This window comes from Apium graveolens, chromosome 2, assembly GCF_009905375.1.
Source record: "Apium graveolens cultivar Ventura chromosome 2, ASM990537v1, whole genome shotgun sequence".
In the NCBI taxonomy this organism is placed as follows: Eukaryota; Viridiplantae; Streptophyta; class Magnoliopsida; order Apiales; family Apiaceae; genus Apium; species Apium graveolens.
In genome coordinates this window covers 130530532-130536138 of record NC_133648.1, presented here as the reverse complement: position 1 = coordinate 130536138, position 5607 = coordinate 130530532, and the positions used below count along the sequence as shown (strand labels likewise).

Below are 5607 nucleotides of genomic sequence, written 5' to 3'. Positions count from 1 at the left end.
AAGAGAACTTCCAAGATTTTGAAAAGTATTATGTATATACTGAATATTTGCGACTTCATCGCATTAAGATATCAAACTTGGTTCATTTCTTTTGATCAAGACTTTCATGAGTACTATGAGAAGGCTCATATACTGTAAATCATTATACATATTATTTTGGTGGGCTTGTTGCTCACCCTTGCTTTCTTCTTTCACACACAACAACAGATAGAAAAGATGAACAGGACCAAGCTCCCAATTCGCGAGCGGATAGGAAACGTTCTGCAGTTTCCTATAGGCATTGATGTCGTTATAGCTGAGGTAGGAACTACCAATAGGCTAGGCTTCAACTTTTGATGTACCAGATTTATGTATTTATGAATTGTAATAATGGCAAAGAAATGTAAATTTATTCAGAAACCCTTTTAAGGTGTATTGGCATATAATTGTGGAATAAAACGACTTGTGATTATTTTTGGATATTCATCTCTGAGACTATAACTTGTGATGTGTGTGTTTATTGTGGGGTCACAGTACAGAGTAGTTGATTATTTATTAAGATTGGGTGTTATTAAGGGAAATGGAACTCGTGACAGCCCGGATCCCCGACCCCGGATTTGGGGGTGTTACACCCTTACTAGAGATCTTGTGCCCAAGAATGATGCCATGTTGCACCATAAAATGATATGTTTCCCAATTGAGAACCAGATTGGTTTCAACACACTTTTTAATAGCGGCGCCAAGATTTTGCAAGCACTCATCAAAGAATCACCGAACACAGAGAAATCGTCCATAAACACCTCCTATTCTGACCAATCATATCGGAGAAGATGGCCATGCATCTCTGAAATGTGGCAGGTGCTCCATACAAACCGAAAGAAACTCTTCTGAAGGCAAAAGTACCAAATTAACAAGTGAAAGTAGTCTTTTCCTGATCTTCTGGAGCAATGCAAATCTGATTATAACCTGAATAGCCATCCAGAAGATAATAGTATCCATGCCCAGCCAACCTGTCAAACATCTGATCAATAAAAGGAAGAGGGAAGTAATCCTTCCTCCTGGCTTTGTTCAGCTTCCTGTAATCCATGCAAACTCTCCACCCCGTGACTGTCCGAGTAGGAATGAGCTCGTTCTTTTTATTAGCGACCACAGTGATACCTCTTTTCTTCGGCATACACTAAACTGGGCTCACCCAAGAACTGTTAGAAATAGGATAGATGATCCATGCATTTAGCCACTTGAGAATTTCCTTCTTCACAACTTCTTTCATGATCGGATTAATCCTACTATGTTGCTCAATAGTAGGCTTGCTACCTTCCTCTAGCAGAATTTTATGCATACAATAAGAAGGGTTGATTCCCTTGATATCTGCTATAGTCCATCAAATTGCCGACTTGAACTCTCTCAGAATTCTTAAGAGCTTTTCCTCATCACTACCTGAAAGGTCAGATGCAATAATAACAGGCAAAGTAGATGCATCACCTAAAAAAGCATACCTTAAGTGTTCAGGCAATGGTTTAAGCTCAAGTGTAGGAGCTTCCTCAATTGATGGCTTGAGGCACTTTGGAGACTATTCAGCTCCTCCAATCCAATAGATTCAAAAGGCATATCTATCCTTCGCTTCCAAGGAGAAGCATTCAAATACGGCAACTGTTCATCACCTTCATCATCTTCACTATCTGAATTCCCCAACAAGGCCTTCTCTAAGGCATCAGACCTTAGCATTTGATCAAGTTCTAAAGTAACCACAGAATCGACCAATTCCACTTTTAAGCACTCCTCATTATTAGTAGGGAATTTCATGGCATTCAAAACATTGAACGTCATATCCTGATCCAGTACTCTGATAGTGAGCTCACCCTTCTGCACTATATCAAGGTTCGGCCAGTAGCCAAGAATGGTTTTCCCAAGATTATGGGAATCTTCTTATCCTCCTCGAAATCAAGAATTATAAAATCAGCAGGAAAGATGAGTTTGTCCACCTTGACTAAGACATCCTCCACAATGCCTCGTGGATATTTAATAGAATGATCGGCCAACTGCAAGGACATATTAGTAGGATTTAGATCATATAAGTCCAACTTCTTGAAGGATAAAGGCATAAGATTGACGCTAGCTCCCAAGTCACATAAACACTTGTCGAATGACAAGTTTCCAATAGTGCAAGGAATAGGTGAAGCTTCCAGGATCTTTAAGCTTCGGAGGCAACTTCTGTTGCAGCACAGCACCGCATTCCTCCATGAGAGTAACGATCTCTAAGTCATCAAGCTTCACTTTCCAAGAGAGAATACCTTTCATAAACTTCACATAACTAGGCATTTGTTCAAGAGCTTCCGTGAAAAGTATGTTGATATGAAGTTTCTTGAAAACTTCCAAGAACTTAGCAAATTGCTTATCCATCTTTTTCTTCTGCAACCTCTTAGGAAAAGGAGGTCGAGAATAGACCTATTTTTCCTCTGTATTGCCCTCAGGAGGAGTGTTGACAACAGTTGTCTTCCTTGGTTCCACTTCTGTTTCCTTCTGCATTTCTTCTTCAGCCACAACTTTAACTTCTGGAACTGGAAATTTTTCGAGAATTGCAACCTTCCCAGACCTCAATGTGATTGCCTTAACCTGCTCTTTAGATTCCCTTTTGCGTGGTACTTCATTGTCACTAGGGAGTGTACCAGATTATCGATTCAGCAAGGCATTGGCAATCTGCCCAATTTGATTCTCCAAGGTGTTGATAGTTACCGCTTGGCTCTTGCACTTGAGCCTCAACTCCTCTAATTCAGATTTTTCATTAGATTGTAGTAGCTGCTGAAAGTTGGAGTTGTTGTCTTGGTGCATATTGTGGTGTTGAAAATCAGGAGGGTTGAATTGCTTAGCTGCATACTGCTGATAAGGATGTTGCACCGCATTTTAAGTGTAGCTCCAACTGAAGTTAGGATGATTGCGATTGTTGGGATGATAGGTGGCTGGAGCTGGTTTTTGTGATCTCTAAAAGTTGCTCACGAACTGAGCTGATTCACTAGAAATAGCACACTACTCCATCTCATACGCACCAGCACAAAGCTCACATACACTTGTGATCTGATTAACTCCAAAATTAGCCAAAGAATCCACCTTCATCATCTAAACCTGAAGTTGAGCATCTATAGCAGTAGCTGTGTCCACTTCCAGAATTCCTGCTACCTTTCCTTGAGGCATTCTCTGAGTTGGGTTCTGATATTCATTAGTAGCCATCAGTTCAATCAATTCATAAGCTTCATCATAGCTTTTATCCCATAAGGCTCCTCTTGAGGCTGCATCAATCATGAGTCTGGAAGTTGCACCCAACCCATTGTAAAAGCAGTTAATAATCATCCAGTCAGGCATCCCGTGATGATGACACTTTTTAAGCATCTATTTGTATCGATCCCAAGCTTCACACAAAGATTCTCCAGATTGTTGCGCAAATTGAGTAGGAGCATTTCTGATTGCAGCAGTCTTTGCCATAGGAAAGAATTTAGTGAGAAACTTCTGAGTAAGATCTTCCCAAGTAGTAATGGAGCCTGGTGGTAGAGAATGCAAACAAAACTTAGCCTTATCCCTCAGAGAGAATGGGGAAAAGCCTTAGCTTAATAGCATCTTCAGTAACTCCATTGAACTTGAAAGTTTCGCAGATCTCGATGAAAACCTTGATGTTCATGTTGGGATCTTCTATAGGAGAACCCCCAAATTGAACTGAGTTCTTTATCATCTGAATCGTGTTCGACTTGATTTTAAAGGTGTTAGCCGCGATGGTTGGCCTGATAATGCTAGACTGAATATCATTGATCTTCGGCTTAGAATAGACCATCAAAGCATTATGATTCGCTGCTTGATCTCCCATTATGACTAGAGCTTCTTCTTCAAATTTCTCCTCAACAAAAACTTCTTAAACCTTCTCTTCAACAAGAACTTCTTCAACTATTTCCTCCGCTTTATCAAGTATTCTCTTACGAGATCGAGAACGCGTATGCATACACGCTCTCTAGAGTACCTAAAATACAACAATTACTCAAGTAAGTAACAATATCCGAGTCAATGAAATTTAACGACCACTGATGACAAACACATAAACTAAAAATTAACACCGAGTCCCCGGCAGCGGCGCTAGCGCGGGCGCGCCAGCCTTCTGGAAAAAATTAATTTGCCTTCTTTATTTTGCTGGTTCTTGATGGGTTTCCACGAGCAATCTTCATGACACCTTCCTGACACCATTTTTGCATCAAACAAATGCTAAATCACCTTGATCTCTGTTATATGTCTGAAATGCAAAGACACTATAAAATACATTAGAAACATAAATAACTTGAGTACAAACATCAGTCCAAGCCTTTATAGAGCATTCTAAGTGGACATAAATGCCACTTAACAAGCCCGATTTGAGAGTTGATGCAAAAAATATGGACTTGGTTAAATCATTATAATAGTATATCTGGGTTATCTGTTCGAAATAATTCAAGTGTTCTTCCGGATCTCCCAGACCGGCAAATGAATTGAAGTTATAATGCTTGAGGCCTCTTTGCCGGTGAATGGCCACTAAGGAATGGCTTAAGGGTGTTAGATTTTCCCCAACCTTCATTCCAGAGTCCTTCTCCATCTTTCTTTGCAGTTCATAAATCATATCTTTGAGGTCCTTTTGCCCGTCCTCATCGTCATCAGAAATAACCTCAGGGATGAGTTCTCTTCGGGTCCTCTTGGTCCCGGACTTGGCCAGTAACTTCTCTTCCTCTAGCTACATTCTTCTCTAAATATTAAGCTCAAGATTTTCCTCTTCCTCTCTTTTGGTCTTTTTTCTCACTTCCTCCAACCTCTTATGTCTAGTTGCTTCTGTTTCTTTTTTATTACTCTGGGCTTTTTAATTCTTCTTCCCTTTGGCCCTGATTCGGTGTAATAACCCTAATTTTTGGAAATTTTTGAAACCCGTATGAATAGTAACTTTTGCTGACAATGCTGATTAAGGAAAATTATCAGACCACGTTATATAGGAGTACTGTTATGGAAATTCTAAGATCGTATTAGTATTCCATAAAGTAAATGAGTGTATGTAAAGGTCATTAGAATTCGGATCCGGACACTTTGATTTTTCCCGAAAATCTACCGGATACCGAAAGAATTGAGTATAAGGTAACATGATTAAAATGATTTAAATTCAACGGTTATAAGAGAGGATCATAAAAGGAATATAAAATATTGAGAAAGGTTTAGGGGAACCCAAGTAATAAGATCCCGGATATGATCTCTCAAACGATCAACGAGAATGAATAATAAACGAGTCGTAAAGCAATTAAACGACTAAGGATCAAGCTTGGGCAAGTAGCTAGGGGATTAGCAAGGATAATACAAGTATTAAAGCACCTAATTAACAAGGATTAAGCTTAATGAAAAGCTTCCACCATAAGAAGAGGACAAGTGGCAAGAATGATGCAAGTGGTGACATAGGCTTGCTTACATCACTTTCCACTAACTAACCAAGAGTTAGCCAAACAAATATCCACCTACCATTCCATTTACACCACAAAATAAGTCAACACAAGCAAGCTTTTTTTTCCCCCCATTTCCATTGCTCTCGGCCAAAACAGAACCAGCACATTAAAAATGCTGTATCTCCTTCATTTCTCA

At 39.6% G+C, this 5607-nt stretch overlaps 1 non-coding gene across 1 annotated transcript; it reads left to right on the top strand.

Annotated features, from left to right (window-relative positions):
- Positions 1–3334: 3334 nt before the first annotated feature.
- On the top strand, positions 3335–3441 carry LOC141709644 (small nucleolar RNA R71). Its single transcript, XR_012570209.1, has one exon. It is a non-coding gene; the product is annotated as a small nucleolar RNA R71 (small nucleolar RNA).
- Positions 3442–5607: the final 2166 nt, after the last annotated feature.